Genomic DNA, 19,579 nt, shown 5'->3' on the forward strand with positions numbered 1-19,579 from the left:
CGCCCAAATTTCTGAAAGTTGTTTTTAAAGGATTTTTGACAAATGCTTTTTGCCTGGGAGTCATTTCATATTTTGTGGGCACCATCATATACAGAAGTATTTTCTTGATTAAGTCTAATCTTTATTAAGCTGTCTCACAAAACGATATTCTTCTTCCCCACGTTTCTTCTGCAGTATGATCTCCCTTTAGATTACTAATGCAGCCAGATGCATCCTGGATAATTTGGCTTCGTGCAAGGTGTCCTTTCCCTGTGATGTCTGTGTTGATACAGTTGTTGATACAGTTAAACGTTATCCAATGATTAAAACAGGACCAAATCACATCTCTGCATTTGCGAAAAGAAATTCTGCTCTGAAAGGTCATCACGTACAAAAATGCTCCATTTTACTCAATAGATACCCTGCTCTAATTCTGATGACAGTGAGAACATTCCCAATTGCCTTTAGGCATGCACAGGTGATGCTGATCAGGGCTGGCTGGAAAATCCTCCCTGGCACCCGCATGGTTTGAGGAACTCGGTCCCATTGACTGTGCAGGGTGTACAGAGCTTTACTGACACGTTGACAGGTGCTCCAAATAAAGAGGACTTTTGAAAAAGTGAAATGGAGTTGTCATAGTGGTGTGATTAAAAAGAAAGGGCAGGGGCAGAGGAAGTGAAAAATTTAGGAGGTGCTAATATCATGGTACAGCACAGGGTTGCAGTAGAAATCAGAGATTCGGGCTATTGCATACAGGTGGACCACAAGCATGCTATCAATTCTGAACTCACATCTGCAGTGATCTGTGTCTTCTGCCAGAGTTTTTACCACCTGCAATGAACAAAACAGTCGGTACCACGGTGAAGTGACTGCATAGTTTTTAAATGGCTTTTTCTTCCCTCCTCACTGTACATCACGGATTCGTTTGCAGCCAAAGACACATGTTCTTTTAATTGAATTCCAAGTGGAGAAGGAACCAGCAAAAGTTTCAATTACAAGTGGAAAAAAAGGAGTTTGCAAAGAGAGGCCAGTTCTGTGACTCTGACAGCCCACTCTCCCAAATCCCCCACTCCCTCAAAAAAACGTTCAAGAGTTTTGCTTGTCCCAGACTCCACAAAGTTCAGCCCTTCCTAATTTAATCACTTAAACTCTGCTTAACTGCAGACTCCAGCATGTTCACAGTTTCTGTAGATGGTTATCACAACCCCTTTAGCCATTGTTTAGCCAAGTTGCATGCACGACATTCTTTTAATCCTTATAAAATCAAGGCAAGCCAGCTATCATTTTTGAATGCGCACAAAATGCGTCTTTTTCCAATACTATCAGTGACCCACAACCATTTATGAGCTGTCTTAGCCATCTGTACAAATCCAGTAGAGGGAGGCATTACACAGATGTGGTTCTTCAGCTGAGGAACTATCTCCAGATATTTAGGGTCAATAAAATGAAGTAAGGTCACAAACAACCAAAGCTCTGTCTGTTTTAGTGGCCAGGTCGGTGGGGAAAAGAGAGAAGGTTCATAAAGGAAGGGGAAACATGCTTCCTGGGATGGCAAATTAATCTCCCAGTGCTTGAGGTGTTTGAGACAGAGATTAATTTACTGTACAGGGAGGGCACTTGGGGAAAAATAGTCCTTGATTTAGACTTTCCAGAAAATATGTGGAATAAAGCTTTTCCATGAAATCCATGCATGAAATCCATAGTGTCTCATGTTGATTTAGCAGAGGTAACTCATATAACTACACAGGTTGTTTTCTCATCCATTTAGTGGCCTTAAAAAAAAAAAAAGTAAAACACAACCTTGTTACTTATTGTGCCTGTTCTTATTTCTGCTCTACCGGTTTAGTTATAGCTGAAGTAGCAGGAAAAGTTGTTATAAGGCAGGACACTTACCCTGCAACATGTAGCTCCCATTGGGAACCCACAGAATCAAGTTCTCATTATGAACTCTATTTTCACCTCCCACATTGTAAGCATTGGGAAAAAAAAAAAAAAAAAAAAAAGGTTGGCCTGGAAGAATATAGAATTTCTTCCTTAGGAGAAGTAAATTGAAAACTAATTTTCAAGGAAGAGAAGCTTTCTATCAGCAGTATCATTATTTCTTATTATTGGTTTGTATGGCTTTAGCACCTGGAACCTCCACCCGCGATGAGGCTTTCGCGTTGCTGGTTGCTGCAGGTTAACGCAGGGGAAAAATCACTCTCTAAACAGGCAAAGCAAAGGAGCATAGTTTGCTGCCATTTTACAGATGGAGACCTGGTAAAAGGAGATGTTAAGGTACTTGTCCATGTTTATGCTGCCAGCAATGGAACCCAGATCCCTTGAGTTTGAGTCCAACGCTTTAACCACAAAACCCTCCTCTCTCCAGTTTCAGTGTTTAATTAATGATGATGATGTCTGCAGCTTCCTCTTATCAAGCCACCCTTTCATCAATGATGATATTGTGGTTATTCCCCTGCTATGTGTGTGGCTGTCTTCCAGTTAAATTACCAGCTCCTGAAATCATGTTCACAAGCATAGAATTTGCTAATCTTTCCCAAGTCCCTTCTTAAATGTGAAGCCAAACTCTGCTTTCAGTGCACACTCATTTTATGCTACTGAATAATGTAGAGCAGTGACGGTAAAACTTCTTGGGATACACGGATGAGCTGAGATTTCTGCTGCCATCCATACTGCTGCCTGAAGTGTGAGGTCTGTTCCTTTCTTCCTATCACCAGTTCAGCACTGTAACCTGTTTTCTAAAGGACTTTGAACATCAAAGGGAAATAGCCTTTTTCCTTCGTGCCATTTCTGGCTGAACTGGGAGATAAATATCACCTGGTCCTCAAGGTTTTTCAGGTATGGGGGGGGTTAGTCTTTGTTGCCTATTCGGAGAAATCCACATTTATCCCTCTCCTTTGTGAGCATAAAGGGAAGAGTTTTGTAGGGATTGTTTGCCACCTCCACCACTTTCCTCTTGTTAAAACAGGATTAGGTTTAAGATCATGACACAGACCTGATTCAGGATCAGTTGCAGACCCTTCCATCAGCTTTGCATCAAAATGAACACACTACATTGCATGTCAGGAACATTATTTTTACTGATGTTGCTTGGAGGTGATCAAAAGATACCTCATCATATCATCATAACTGGCTTTGCTTCATTATTCATCTTATCTTACTTTAATTGTTGTTTTCTTGGATAAATGCAATTTGGGGTTCTGGGAAGAGCATACATCTGTAGCATCTCTTGGTGAAATGAAAAAATAAAATGAGCAAGCTTCATTCCCATGTGTGATACGTTGTGTGTTCATATGAATGCTTTTGCTTGTAACTGACATTAATTTCATGTGCATCAGCAAGATATTATTTTACATGTTCTGTAATCAAAAAGAAGCAGAAGAGGACTCAAAATTATTGAGTGAAGTCTCTACAGCTACAGGCCAAGGCTCAAGTCCAGAAGCCAGAGAACATCCCACAATGGCACGGTTCAACTCAGCTCCAGACAAGGGTGGCCATGTCCAAACAGCCTGTTGGGAAAGATCCTTGGTCCGCGCCAATAATCAGACCTAAACACTACCTGGCACAATGCTGGAAAAAAGTAATTCTGGGTTATGCACTAACAATTTCTTAGTGTGGACAGTCATATGCCAGGGCCTGTGCCCATTCCCTGGCTCTTTGAAAAGTACTCACGTGGTCCCAGCCTCTGGTCCTAGCCTTACATCAGGTCTCATTTCTTAGCAAGAGTAGGAGACGGTGGGATACTTGTGGGCCTCAGCTATGAAGGGTCCTACTCTGTGGACTGTGTGTGCCATAGGTGGCTCCTTAGGGTAGCACAAAGTAGGGGAGATGGTCTCCTTTTGCGTCTCCAGCTCCTGCTTCCAGTCACCAATGCTGAAATCCCTGTGGACTGAGGTCAAGCCTTGGAGCCCAAGAGCATCCCCATCTGGCCTGAAGAAAACTCTTTGGGAAAAGTTACAAGGTATTCTCAGTGCTGTAATCATTAATGCCAAATGTAAGTAGCGGCAGCACTGTGAACGGGACTTGTCTCACCAAGCTTTTGATATCTACAATGCAGACAATTTTGTCTTAGAGCTTTCTACGATCAAGAGAGGAGAATAGATAGTTGTTATATCACAATTAATCTGAACTGGTTTAAACATTTATTTTAAGATAAAGTCAACCATGCAATCTGCTTTATTCTCTGTTGATAGCTAGTCTAGACAATTAACTCAGATAGAGCCGTATGCATATGGTCATATATATTGCTATGTTTGCACCTGGCTCAATCATAGAGTGGAAGCGGCAAAATGGGTGATACCAACAACAAACCGAGATGGGGAAGAGTGACGAAAGTGGGCAAGTGGCATCCTATGGAGACATTTGTCCACCAGAGATGATTTGAAACCGTTCTGAGGGCTCCTGGCCAAGACACTGGGGCATTCAATGTTTTCTTTATTATGAAAGTGCTGCCAAATCACCATTAGTCTTTTTTCCTGAATTAATGCCATTTAATTATTAGATTTACTGTTTATGAATGGGAAATATTGGCTAGGGTACCTATGGGAAGTATTTAGTTTCTTAAGGTTTCTGGGCTATTTTTTTCTGTGATATTTTATCTTGTAATTTTAAGCAAAAAAATTAGATCCTCAGCCTGGCCTTCACTGCTGCCAACACCACCTGGCAGCCTGGTTACATATACAGAAAAATCTCATGTGTCATCAGTAAAAAATCAATCCTGCAGTCCATGCTGGGGCAGAATTCCCACCCAAGGCACTAGGAATCTCTCCAGAGTAAGGTAGACAGAGCTGAACTCTTATTTTGTCCAGGTTCATCTCTTCTTGTATTTTGGCGTTCATCCCTTTTGACAGAAAATAAAATTTGCTGTAGTTGACCATTTGAGCATCAGCTTGTGTCTAGGTCTGAGATTGGCACACACCCAATGTTTCAATCAAAGCCAGAAGACTGAGAGAGAGGGAGAGCGAGAACAGCCCTTGTAAAGACCCTGTCATCCAATTTTGCAGTGTTCCAGAGAAGGAAAAACTTACTTACTGACCCCTGTGGTTACCAGCTTATACCTTGAAGCATGAAATTTGATTACCTTTCTCCTCTAACTGGCCATCAAGTAATCCTTCCTTCCTTTTTTTTTTTTTTATTCCAACCAGAGTATTTGACTCACTAGTCTTCTACAGAATGAATCCACCAGTCTTGCTTTGTCCTTCATATGTTTTTTGCACTTTGTTTTGCATCTTTTAGAGTCCCAGATTGATCTTAATGCACTGCCGCTTGGCAGTGCTCATAACATTTGGGCATGCATTAATTGATCTTTGGACATTCTCTCCTTCCCCATCTGCTTCACTGATTTGTTCCATTCAATTTCATCCAACACTTCTCACATCAAATTGCACTGTAATTTCCTCTGCTGAAGTTCAGCATCCTTCGCGTTCGACTCCTGGGTCTCTCCATAGTTCTAATTACAAACCTGGAGGATTTAGTTGGAATTTTAATGGTAATATAATATTAAGCCTAGAGCCAAAAAAAGTACTCTGTATTTTGGAACTACCATGAACTGAGAGGCAGATCAGGGAGTGGGCTTTAAACACAAATGTGCAAAAAACATTTAAGGAGACTTATACTTAGCTTAAATTCTTTTTTTTTTTCCCCTTCACCAACTCATTTTATTAGGGAACATTTAATTTGTTAAATTGAAATGTTCAGACCCTTTAAAGAGAAAAGAGTCCAAAAATGTAGTCCGTATTTCATGCCAAAATGTTATTCCAGAGTTTGCCACCCATTTATGTTTCAGTAGAAATACTTGCCTCCCACTCCTTGGCACTGGCTCAAAACTCTTTTTCTCAAAGGAGGTGCTGAAAAAGCATGTGAGTATTAATTTGTCTTTTGTGGGAGGTTTTAGTGTTGTTATAAATCACTATAAATCACAAATCAGGCTTTAAATGGGAGACTTCATAAGCTGCTCTCACTGCGTAAGGCTGTGAAAATGAAAAGCTTAATGCAAATGTTATCTTGATGTGTTGTATTTAAATTGCCTCTAGCAGACTTAGTGGCCCGGGTTTGCCACTGTCTGACCTTCTCTTCCAGATGGCAAAGGGAAGTGTGATGGGCATCTCCTCCTATGGTGAAGAACATGACTCAAAGCTCCATTTGTCAAAGGGACCTGCTTCAGATTTGTTGGGTGGACTTTCCCATAGGGATCTCATATTCTTGCAAGCATTACTGGTAACGTACCCAGTGCACAATCTGAATTTGAGCTCTTAAGCACCATAGCAGCGCTTGTTCTGATATCAAATACGTGTGATTCCATACGTGCAGTTCTGAGTGTTTCAAAACCCCAGCCGGAGACCCAGTAATACCCTATATTTACATGACATTTTTCATTCAGAGGTATTTTTCTGAGTCTGATACACCAACCATGTGCAGGTAATTATCAGTGATCATCGCTAATTGTTTTTACAATTCTTTTTTCCCATTTTGGCATCTCCTTTGAAACGGCAGCTTAACATGAGCTCATCAAAATGTAGACTTTGTGAAGACAACATTTCTGAATAGGAGCTGTATAGGGAGTTCAACGAGACAAAGCGTTCCAAGCTGGCGCGTGGCCAGGACACCAAAGTCATTGCTAGGAGTCATGGGATCTTTAATGCCCACAAAGTGGTCAGGACCTCCGCTGAGTTTTATGAGTGTAATGTCTCACCCGAAGAACAACTTCTTCAGCAGCACAGTACCCCATTGTATTGCACTGGACTCGTTCATGTGCAAGGAGAAGAGTACCATTCAGTGAATCCCTCATGCCAATGTGTCCGGCAGACCAGACTGTCTTAGCGCGTCTTCCAGCCCAGCAGACCACCTGTCTTGGCTCACCGCATGTGGCTGAATGCCAGTGGAAGATGGCAAAACTCTCGGCCTTCTCAGATAAAGACATTTTTGGGGCCTCATGGGATTTGTCCAGCTTTACTGAATTTTGTTCATACCTTCATGCTCCAGCCTGACAGTTTGCAGAGCGGATGGGAATCCAAACAGGGGCTGGACTGCTCTTTCTTTAGGTCTACAGCAGCTGGGGTTAGCATCCGAGCTCTCCGGGCGGTCCAATGATAATAGGCTACTGAGAAAATGCACTGAATCAGCATGTCCTAACACTGCCTACGCCAAACTGCCTTTGACTGCATGGGGCCATGCTTCAGGCGACTAAAATACACTTGAACCACCCGCTTAACTGAGAGAAGAAAGTTGTGGATATTGCAATTGCTTTCCCACCTTCCCTGATATTGCAAGTCTGGTTGTCCGTGCCGATGTGTGGACGCTGCTGTGAGTTTAGTCCAGCAATGCCGAACTGGTACATTTTCCATAGGGCAAGAAGCGTGTGCAACCCAGCATAGGTAAAAACATGGGCTTTTTCAGTTTCCTCTGCCATTTAGAGCTAGCCACAGGACTCTGATGCTCGCTTTTAAACAGTAGCTTTTAAACATTTCTCTGCCCACATCCAACAGCCTTACAGCAGCTCTCTGTAGAAAAGAGGAAGCCAAATTGAACCCTTAGGAATGTGGTGAATCTGTAGACTTGTTTTAGGATGTCAGAGTAACTGCAATAATTATGGGACTATCCTAGAGTCACTACTGATAGTTAAATTCACTGTCCTAATCTAGCTCAAGTAGCTCATCTACACGCACCATCAGTTGATGGGGCTAGGACTTTATTTTCTGTTAGGCCATTATTTTCTGCAAAGGAAAAGGTGAAAGATTACCTCATTATTTAAATAAACCAAACTTTTAAAGCTTCCCTGGGGGTTTAGGCAGACATTGGAGGCCTGTGTGCATAACTGAGTCTTCACTGACATCCATCCAGAGACAGGTCCAGGGGCATATATATCTGAGCACCTACAGTTAAGAACCTAACAAAATTTTAGGATAAAAAAGGAGGATTTCAATGAAAGGGCAGTACAAGGCAGACATGAAGAAGAGGCAGACTGGATGCTGGCTTGGTCTGAAAGTGGAATTTAGATATCTAAATCCTACTGCGGTTGGGATTTAGGCTGACCAATTCCTGTCCGAAGAACACAAGCATCATACAACATGGGCTGATGTGGCTCAGCAGGCATCGCTTTCTTAGATGATCTGGAAATCACAGACAATTACCTGAACATGAGCTAACCATGATGCAATGCAAAAAATAGATTCAGAGCTTGTATTTAAATAAGCAAATTGTGAGTAAGAATAGAAAGTATACTTACTGTGTACTTACTGTGAAAAACCCAAGAGGCACTGTAGGCTGTAGAGACAATTGCAGAGATTTCCATGTCTTCAAAATCCATGGAAGAGTGAGGTTTGGGTTGGATGACCTCTGTTGGATGACCACATAGAAGTTATCCTGTAGGATTAAAGCATGAAAAAGGGGATCTGCCTAGGGAACACTGCCAATGGAGAGCCAATGGTTTAAAAACAGGGCCAAAATTACCTTTCTGTAGCATCAACTAATATCCATGCTGCAGGTTATTCATTTATTGCAGTTTTTTGAAGGAAAGCCTGATAGTTTGTGGGAGGGAGAGGATAGAGGATGGAGAGAAGAAGGGAGGGAGGGAAGTAAAGCAATGTTGATTTTAATTTTCACTATGGTTTGTTAATTTTGGCATGTGGGAGGTGGAATAGCTCCTGGCTTTTCTTTTATTGTGATTATGCTCTTTAATGTTGGCAAAAACACCTGGAGCTGACAATAGGCATTTTTCAGTAGCACATTGTTATGAAAAACTAAAAATAAAATAATGGAGCTAAACACAAAACTGAGTGTGTGGTTATCTTAAAGTGACACCCTAAGGCCTTACTGTTGTACTTCCAAACTGTATAAGCCTTTCACCCTGACAACAAATAGATAAAAGAACAAAGAAATATATTTACCTCTTGGAAGTGAGGAAAGCATTTGTAGGGCTAATTCCTGTGGTCTTTCTGCAGGTAGAAGTCCTGAGCAGTTCTATCTGGGTAAGATCTAAGTAAAGACATCAGGGTTTGGCCAGCCAATATATCCTGATTCTGCTTTTTTTTCTACCACTTAAACAAAAAATAAAAATAATTGCCTATGGAATTATGATTGCCTGATAAAATGTACAGGAAGTAAGAGTGTAAAATAAGAAATGCTTTTGGGTGATAAATGTGTTCTTGAATAGTACATATCGACTAAATACTGACATACATTACATGTTCAGAGATACAACACTGAGACCACTGTTTTTAATTCCATGAACTTATGTCTTTATAAGAAGTATTTGTATAATAGTTGTCTATACTTTTATTCATATATTCATGCACAGGCTAACATACACAAGCATGCACATTAATAAAATGTAATTCCTTAGAGGAAAAGGCGTCTTTGCTTAAGGATTTTCAAAGGCAAGATACTCATAGTGTTTAACCCATAGACAGATTTGAAAAAGATTTCAAAGAACACATTGTGTTCATCTGGTTTGTTAAAATCTATGGGTCTCAGTTGGTTATTTCATGGTAGTAATTCAAAAAGCAAGACAAAACTGAGGGCAGGGAATAACATGTACTCATTGATTTGGAAGCTGTCCCACACTTGATGAGTATAAAATGTGAAAGCCACTTTTCTTCTGCTTCCTCTCAGATTACTATTTCTACAAAAATTCCAGGTTCACTTTTAAGTCCCAGAGGTCTGGGGGGCACATCGGCTTGACAGACCCACATTGCATGGGCTGTGGCAGTGTGGAAGAGGTGAGTATTTTCTTTCTGAACCATTGGCTAGAAGTCACAAATATGAGGATGGTGGAGAAATACACACTACCAACTTCTGATGACTGCTGTCACCATTGCATGGCTTCAGTCATTGCTTTAGCAAGTAAATGATGATATGAAAAAAGGGTTTAGAGCAACACTGGAAATGGAAGCCAGAATACAAGACTCTTTAGTCTTTTATGTTTGGGAGGGTCCTGTATAAGACAGAAAATGGGCCTAAATACACATTGTTAAAGACATATTTGAAAACTATTTAACTCGTATTCAAACAAAAAATATTTCATATGTGTTCTACTTCCTTAAAACAGATTTTGTTTCACTGCAGATGAGTAACAGCAGTGGTTCAGCTCCCATAAAGACAAAAATTTTCAGAATTTGAGGCCTCCTGGGAAGTGGGCACACATTTTTTTGCTATTTATTGCTTCTCCTTAGGAAATTAATCCTGAAGAAAGAGCCTGTCCTTCTGAACAATATCCTGAAGACATGTATCTTTACATTCATTATTAGCAGGTGGCAGCTGGGTCAAGACCACAGGAGAAGAATTTAGCAGGTGGTCTTGTGAGGTGACTCATATCACTTCTGCTTTCTGCTTCTAAGAAGTAGTGAGGGAGGTTCAGCAGAAGAACAACTCCTACCAAAAGAGGACTGTGCCAACAGGAAGAAGTCCCAGTTACTCAGTGGGTGGCACGGTCTCAGTCTGAGCCAGTGCTGCTCCCAGTCATCACCCAAAGTGATGGTAGGAGGGCTTGGGTGGTACAGAGATAGCATCTTTCAGACAGCGGGGACAGATCATTACCTGGGTTCTCATGATCTGCTTTCCTCTAATTACCATTTTTCATTTTTTTTACTAGTAAGTTTGGGAACTGATAGTTCCTAGAATTAGTAGTTCACTAACAAAAATCTGATGAGCTTAACTAAAAGAGTCTACGAGGTTACACTACGAAGGGATTTTTTTCTATTCAAGAGACCTCTACTCTGTATCACGGCTACCTGTTTATTAGCAGCCCGATCTACGTTAATATGCTACAAGATTGTCCCCCTTTCCTCAAAGAGATCATGAACCAGTCAGAGAAGGCACACATCATCACATAGCTTGCAATGGGGTGAGCAAGAGGATCTATCAGAACTAAAGTCTGGAAAATGAACCAAAAAGCCATTAAAACCCAGATTACTTTTTTTTTTTTTTTTAAAGTAATCCCACTAAGAAAGGATGGCAACCCTGCAATATCTTCCCAGATGAGTGCCAAGTCTGCTGTGCTAAACAAAAGCCAGATAACCTTTCTCTTTTTCTCTTCAACATGTGACATAGAGAACATCTATGCTCCAGTACTCTAAAACTAGTGGAAGATCCAGGGAGATGGGATCTCTCAGGCTGAGCCTGGCAGGGAGCTCAGTTTTTCTTCCCAGAAAAGCACATTAATCACCAATCTGTTGTGTAGACCAGAAGCCATCTCTGCCACCCTGTACTGTGGGGATCTTCCATCCATGACTGTATGTTAGTTTTGCTCTAGGAGTACATACCAGCATGGGTCCATGCAGGAACGTGTAGTCTGGGCTGAGGCGTGAGTTAAGTGCTGATCTGCTCAGCCTTGTGAGGACTGGCAGTCTGAACATGTGCAGAAGTAGTCTTGAGAGTAATTCTGACATCTAACAGAAGATGTGTACGAAATTAAAGTGTCAGTGCTAAAGCGTTTCAGTTGTTGGAAGGAATACCTCCATTCCACCTACAGCTTATATCAGCTCCATCCAGAAGTCATTTGCCACATTTGCCTGGGAAGCTTGTGACAGAGCCAGGGAATATCCACTTTAGTCATGAATTTTAGCTGGCTCTCAAGTTACAATAATAATATCAGGGGTTTTTTTTGGGGCAGCATTGCCCTTCCAGTTGCTTTGCAAGGTGGTTTGCTCCAAATCAGCCTGCTGGTTGACCTGCAAGAAGAACCTGGACTCCACCTCACCTAAGACAGACACCTGCCTGCTGTTACATCTTGACTCTTGGGCTGGATTTGCCCCAGCTAGCAGCACGGGTAGTGGGCAGAGTGCTCTGAGCTTCCTTGGGAAGTTATTGGATTTATCAGGAGTAGCAGTAGGCCTACAGTAGAGTTGCTCTGCATTCAGAAATATAGTCTTTGTCTGTCAAGGGGGTGTTATATACACAACACAATGGAAAAATAAAAATACACCCCTCAGAGCCTTGCTGAGATATCTTACAAGGAGATCATATTGAAATGTCTTTTCTCCTCCCATTTCATTCACAGGGACTCCTTTCAGTACTTAAAGGGGGCTTATAACAAAGATGGGGACAGAGTTTTTTAGAAGGGCCTGTAGCAACAGGCCAAGGGACAATGAGAGGGTGGATTCTGACTAAACATAAAGAAGAAATTTTTTATAATGAGGGTGGTGAAACACTGAAACAGGTTGCCCAGAGAGGTTGTAGATGTCCATTCGAGGTCAGGTTGGACAGGGCTCTGAGCAACCTGATCTAGTTGAAGATGTCCCTGCTCATTGCAGGGGGGTTGCACTTGATGGCCTTTAAAGGTCCCTTCCAACCCAAACCATTCTATGATTCTGTGATCGCTGCTGTAGAGACAAATCCTACATGTTCAGTGAAATCTCCACTTTAAAGCAATGTAAATGGAGAAATAAGCATCAGAGACAGGGGTCCCCTGGGATTTCCAAGAGATACCAGAAACCTCCCAGATCGTTTTCTCTGTTTGAAGTGACAGACACAAATTTTCATAGCTTCCTAGAAATCAGTGCAACCATGGCAAGTCTACGCCACAGCTGTCTATAGCAATGAATGAAGTATTCAAAGAAACTCAGGGCAATATGTTTAGTTAATGTAAATTTGACTGGATACCTTGACTTTGGTGCAAATGCAGTGATTTATACTGGCCAAGGCTACGGACCAAACCTTTTATTATGCTTTTCAGCCATTAAAGATGCTCAAGAAAGAACTTCCTAAAAATAGATATTTTCTTCCAGAGAACAGTGAGTGTAAAAGAAGCCCAGGGACGAAGCTGGCCAAATGGATAGACCCTTACATGATCACAATTAAAAAAAAAAAGAAAAAAAAAAAAAGAAAAAAAGAATTATTGCTCTGGAACAGCTCCAAGATGTTTTTTCTTCCCAGAATGGAGATCTGAGTATTTTTGTTCACATCTTGATAGTTTTTATTAAGCGATAATTTATAGGCCAGCTGATGTCAGCATAATCAGAGTTTAGTATGATTTCTTCTTCTTTTTGCTCAACAGTGCTATATTTATTGGCCTGTTAAGTTTCATTTTAGTAAGGTGCAGCCTGAGCCAATGGAACATAACTTTGAAAAACTCCTGCGAACAGTGTCTCTCCATGCACTTTATACTCCCCCTCATGCTTTATATTCTCATAATATATTAAAGGCTTCTAATGTCACCTTCCAAGAAATATCCAACTTTTGCTCATAAATATTTTTTAACAGTTTTGACTTTTTAGAATATTTGTGTTTTTTATTTTTTTATTCCCACTTTGTCTCACAAAATGACAGGTTCGGGGGCAAAGCCTGATTGAATGACCCACATTAGACATTTCACAACTGCCTAAGCATAGTTCAGATGTCACCAAACCCACTCAAGAGGCCTCTGTGGAGTTCAGCAGGTTATCATTTTCCTACTGTTTGATTTGTGGTTACTCTGCTTCAGTAACTGTAAAGAAATTAGTTCCCGGCTAGACAGGAACTGGTAAAACGAAAGTGGTGTTGATAGAGGTGTTACTGACATGCACATTTTTTTACCCTGTAAGTGATGCTTGTCCTGTCTTGTCCCAATGCGTTTTCTAAAGTCATTACTTATTAATTGCTCAGTTGGCTTTCTTTTTTTTTCCTCTTTAACATGCAGAATTGATCAGTTTTTCTGTAAGCCTTTTCAGCCATTTCTTCTTTGCATTCTCATATCTATTTTTATGGTCTGCAGACAGCTTTCACTGAATATAGAGCTGGTCTGCCACCTCTCTTCCATGCAGCCGCTCTTTCGTTGTTAGATGTCAGTGCATTCATGCTTGCACCTAACGTGCAGAAGAAATAGATGGGAATGGAGACCACAGAGACAAACACTGCTGAAGGCTGCCGAAAAGAAAAACTGAATCCAACTTGCACAAACGAAATCTGCGTCAGGAATTTACACAGCTCCTCCGGTCGTATCCATGGCACAGTGAATTTGTCCCATAACCTACCTTTTAGTTTTTCAAAACATGTGTTTTCAGGGCCAGATTTAAACTAAGAATAAATACAGGTTTTCCAGCACAGGCACAGCAGAAAAGGCCCTTCATTATCTTGCCTACATTTTCAAGCAATTCCTGTCCAGGCAATAAAGACAAAGAGGGATATATTTTTCTTTTCTATGGAAAAGTTGATATTTTGAAGATTATTTTTTTCTTGAAAGGTGATAAAAATACTCAGACACAAGGTTCACTGTTATTAGGCATATTAAACCATTTTTCTGAGAAGAGAAAAAAGTTCAGGTCTCTAAGTTATAGCACAAGTGCTTTTTGGTTTACTCTCATTAGTTAAAATTTGAAAAGAAAACTCTCTTTCAACGAAAACAAAACAAAAAGATCTATGATGTTTATTTTTTAAAAATGCAAAAAGATGCCATTTAGAGCATGACCACTTCAAAATTTTTGGTGAACTTTCCTTGAGAAATGTGATGAAACTGACCCTTCGCACAGAAATTTTTGGCTGTTAGTGAATCAAGTTTTTTTTTAAAGAAGATTTATAAAAAACTTTTGCAAAACTCTATCAGAAGGCCCCTTTAATAATAATGTTTAAATAATAATGTTTAAATATACAGGATCTAAGAATCAGAATGAAATATACAGGATCTAAGAATCAGAATGTTAACTTGTCCTCCTTACTAGGGAGTCGCATTTATAACTGTTATACTGAAGTATAACTGTTGATAGTGTGCATCCGTTCCTCGGCTCGTCGAGTCCAATTCAATATGGAAACTGGGTACGTGGTAGTTGCATTGCAAACTATTTTGGCATCTTAAGTTCAGCTTTTTGCTCTAGAGTCTCTTGGTTTGGTCCTGGATGTCTGCTAATGTGTTGGCTGTCATGTGGGTATCACCAGATGCTGAGAAAATCCACCTCTCTGTTAGGTTTCTGTGTAGCTTGAGTTTGCCTCTAAAGCTGTGGCCAAGTTCCCTTAAACTGGTTGTCTTAGAGAAAAGTGTGAGAGCAACTTAGCAGTTTCTGAGGATGAAAAGCTTTATTAAGCAAGAGGAAGAACTCAGGGAGAAAAATAAAAAGAAAAGCAAAGCTGAAGAATGAAAAAGGTCCAACCAAAAATGACCTGAGTCCACGCACCCTGCGGCCCATGGGTGAGTGCCGTAGGTAACCAAAGGTCCCAGCAAGAGCAGCCTCCGTCTGGTAGACCCCAGCAAAGATGTCTGGAGATCAGAGCACTGGTGTCTTTTGCAACCTGAGGACTGGCTTTGTGGGAAGCCTTCCCAAAGCAGTACTAATGCAGCAAAGCACAGAAGTCATATACTCTACAGTGTACCCTTGTAATGGTTGAGTCAGAGAAATTAGAGATGGAAAATGCACTTAGGTCACTTGGTCCATTCCCCAACTGTTTAAAGGTTGCTCCCTACAATGTGTTCTTCATTGCTTTGTCTAGTCAGCTTCCCCCTTTTCCCTGGGGGGACCATTCCACGTAGTAATAGATCTCGTTGTTAGGAAAATTTTCCTGATGTGCAGCCTAAATTTTCCTTGGCTCGCATTCATCCCACTACTTCAGTTAAAACCTCCTAGTCAGCTCTTAACTTCTCTCCACCTCAGGCCCTTTTCTTCCATCAGAGGAAACAAATGAGTCTGATCGAGTAATGCCCTGTGTGTTTAAAAAATAATGACATCCTTACCTCCTAAGAGTGATAGTCAATATAAAATTAACATAAAATGTGCAAATTGCCTTATTTTATATGGAAGAAATGAATAAGCCCCTGGAAGCTTTTATCACATGTTGGTTGGCATGGCTTGAAAAGTCCAACATCTACCACCATTTACTAAAACACATGGAGTTAGGTCCCATCTGGAACAGATCAAATTGCTCTGGCTGGTCAATCAAAGCTCAAAGTCCCACGGAAATTTATATCACCTGAAGGCCTGTGAGTTCCCTTTCCAATCAAAGTTAGGGAATAGAGCCATATACTGCTTCACTGGTGACATATATCATGGACCGTGGGACACCGGGCTGGTGTCACCAACACTTCCACTACTTTGGAGAATGTGGAAGAAGCTGTGGGGTTTGTATTTCAGCTCACAGATAGCCAAGTTAACCTAAGAATTCAATGTTTTCTCCTAGCAGAGCCACACGAGTATCTGGTGTTTTGATTCTGCTGACAGGGAGAAGAACTGTCATTTTCTATTGACCCAAAATAAATACTGTCAAAAAATTTTGAGGAAATGGATGAAGTAGCAATGCAGAGGAAACAAAATGCTTCAATTAATTCTAGAACTACTGGCATGGTTTAAATCTTTAATAAAATAAATAGAAATAGAATAATAAAAGAAATAGAAAGTCTTTGGCATTTTTTAGACTTTTTCGGGGCCTCTTATTTTTGTTTTGTGACAAAAACAATTTGTTGCCATCATCATGAATCGCCAAGTGCTTCAGCAGGCGCAAATCCATATTTTTCTGTTCAAAATATGTTTTGAATGACAGTTATAAGCAGTAAAGCTCTTCATGAAGGCTGTTCCAGTAAGATCTGTCTCTGAATAAAATAAGATTTCAGCCAAAGTTCAAGATAAATGGGAAATCCAGACTGAGCGGTAGACGGGAATGATGTGGATCAAATCAGATGTCGATACTATACGATGTAGAGCAAGTGTCTGGGAAGCACTTCCACAAGCAAAAGCAGTAGTGAGAAGTTACTGTTTCTGCCCAGCTTATTTTAGAGAGATAGTCTGCAGCAAAACCCAGCAAAAGTTTGTGGTATACTTTTCTGTCTTCAACTTCTACATTACTGAATTCCTCTTCGTTGAGAGGAAGATTTCGGTTTCATGATATCGTTTGCTATTAATAATTACTTGTGCTGTTATGGTGTTTAAAATCCCCTTCCGTGCTAAACTTTGCACGATGGCAGAACAAAAACGTAGTTTTTGCTCTCAAAATGTACGACTTGGGTGTAAAACAGATGGGGGCAGAGAGCAATCAGGATGCAGATGGACAGCATCGCTCAGTGCGGTGGTCCTGGCACGCCCAGGAGAAAGGACAGTCTCATCCATTCACACCATCTGAAAAGCTGGCCCAGAATATGTCACCTTTATTTCCTTTAAGACCGGTACTAATTGCCTTGTGTCCTACAGCCTAACTCTTCATGGCTAAGTCAAGAACAAAGCTTCAGTGTCTGTCAAGGGCAAAGAAAATTCCATGTGGGAGACGATGAGAAGCATCCGAGCAAGCACAAAATATTGCACCTTTTAAGTCATATGTGGAGTCGTGTGAGAGGAGGGTCTCCCAGCTCAGCTGTGTGCTCGGGCTCATTCCGCTCCTGTGCGATTTGGGAGCTGCCTGCCTCCATGTTTCTCTGGCACTGTGGTCTCCAAACCCAGCTGGGGCCGGACAGACTGTATTTCTCTTGCATCCTGTGGGTTATGTGAGCAGAGCATACCCGCGGGATGGGTATGAAGCATGTGGCTTCAGTCGCTGGCAGGGTGACTCGGAGTTACCCTCTCCCAAACACAGCCATGCATCAGCACGACCGCTGTGCCCCAGGATGGGGACTGTCGTGGCCGCAGGGTATCATTGCCCACACTGGTGGCACAGTATCTTCTGCCTCGTGACATCCAAAGAGCATCTCTCACCAAGCTGGCAGCTGTGGACTCAGGACATAGCTTTGCGGTTACGGGTGCAACCCGTATCCTGACACAGGTGTCCTGGCTAATTGCTCAAAGTTGAACAGAAACCCAAAGAACTCTGCAAAATGCTGTAGTGAAAGGTCTGGGAGGAAGCTGGAGGCACACAGGCCGTATGGCTTTGTGGGCAGAGATGGGTGTCCACAGGGGCATCTGGCAGAGGGTACCTGCTTTATGCCTCCCAGGCAGAGCTGTGCTGAATAACCATCTTGTCTGCAGGAGGGAGCTCACTCCCCGGCTCTGCGTGCCGCCAGCTTGCAGCTGGGCTGATGCGAAGGAATGCACTCCCTAGCAGCGCTTCTTTATAAATTATTTTTACTGGGGGATTCGAGTGTCGTTACCGTGAACGTGTGTACAAATATTGGAAGAACAATGTGCGCTAGAGAAAACAAAGCCAAAAACCACCCGGCTTCCCATTCCTCCTGGGTAAACCTGTGATTTCTCCCACCTTCTTGAGTTGCAGTCTAATACAATATGGTACAGCCTGCTGCCTCCCTAAATAATTCCTGCTGGAGTAGCAGACACTGAGTACATCACTCAAATCCCACGAAGTTGTTTAGCTTCCAGTTCCACATCCTGAGGAGTTAAATCTCTGGGAGGAGGGAATGACCTGGGTGTCCCTCTGGGCGCTCTCCTGGCACAGGATAACTCCTGGCCTAGGGCTGGAGCTGGATATTTTGCAGGGGGTTTCCAGTTTTACTGTCAGTCCTGTTCTCCTAAGCGCCCATTCACCTCCTCCAGCTCCTCACACATCTATCAGGGCTCAAATAAATGTGATATATTGATGCTTCGCCAGTTTGAAATGAACTGCAATTACCAGACAGAGGATTCGTTTCACTTACCTCCAGCCATCTAGAAGTCGAGCATCTGGCTTAAACTCCTTGTCTATATTCAGGGGAGAGGGATGGACTCAGCCAGAAGACAATTGCCTTCCTACTTGTTTTAAAGCCCTTTCTTAGGCGAGGATAAATCACAGGCTGAAAGCCTTTGCCTCCCGGTGACTGTAGAGGAACCTACAAACCCAAGTTTTAGATAATTAAGGTGCGGTGACTTGAAATCCACCCTCAATATTTGTTTATAAAGCAGCTGTGAAACATGAGATCAGTGTGTTCAGAATTTTGATGGTGGAGGCAGAAGGGGGGGGGCGATGATCACCCACGGTGACTTTAAGTTTTGCTCATCTCGAGTGTTTCAGATTTTTTTGTAGTTGAAATCCAAAGAAGTATCTGTCAATTATAAAACGAATCTTGCCCTATAAATTGCTGCCTTTGCAAATAACAAGGCTGTAGAAGACGAGGCAGGAGAGACTGAAGATGTCCCAAGAGAGAGGCCAGCAGGGGATTTTTAATAATTTATCAGCGACTGGAGTGTGAGCCCATGAGGTTACTTCTACACAGGACTTTGAACATGCACCAAGACCTTATAGCTTTCAGCCCCTCGCTCTCCGAGCTGAGTCAGAACGAATAATTTAGAGAGGAAAGTCTCTTGAACTGTGCTCCATGGGTTACGAGGCTCTGTCACATCGGAGGAGCCTGGATATGCCATCTCTGCAGGTGCCGGGTGGCCGCGGGGAGAGGGTGCAGGGACGGTGCCAGCTGCGCCGGGGTTTCTGTCCTTCAGCTGCTCTGCAGTCGGCTTCAGATGTTTGAGGAGGCTTTTTTTTTTTTTTGCGAGCTGCACCCCAGCTTTCGACCGGCGGAGCAGCACGTGGGCAGCAGGGGCTCAGCGGTGCCAGCGATGCTGCTCAGCAATCGGAAAGGGGCAGCGGGGCCGGCAGCGCCAAGCAGAATTAGGACGGTTGCAGATGAACGCCAAGGAGAGCAAACAAAACCTGAGACGCAGTCTTCTCGCCATCCAAGCGATGCAGACAGAGCAGCCGCTTGTTTCTTGCAGCGCCTAAGTGGTTCAATTAAGTTGAAGGAGTAAAATAACTCCTAAGGGACATGAGTCTATTGAAAGCGCTGAGTAGA

The sequence above is a fragment of the Vanellus vanellus genome (assembly GCF_965231255.1).
Source record: "Vanellus vanellus genome assembly, chromosome: 3".
Taxonomy (NCBI): Eukaryota; Metazoa; Chordata; class Aves; order Charadriiformes; family Charadriidae; genus Vanellus; species Vanellus vanellus.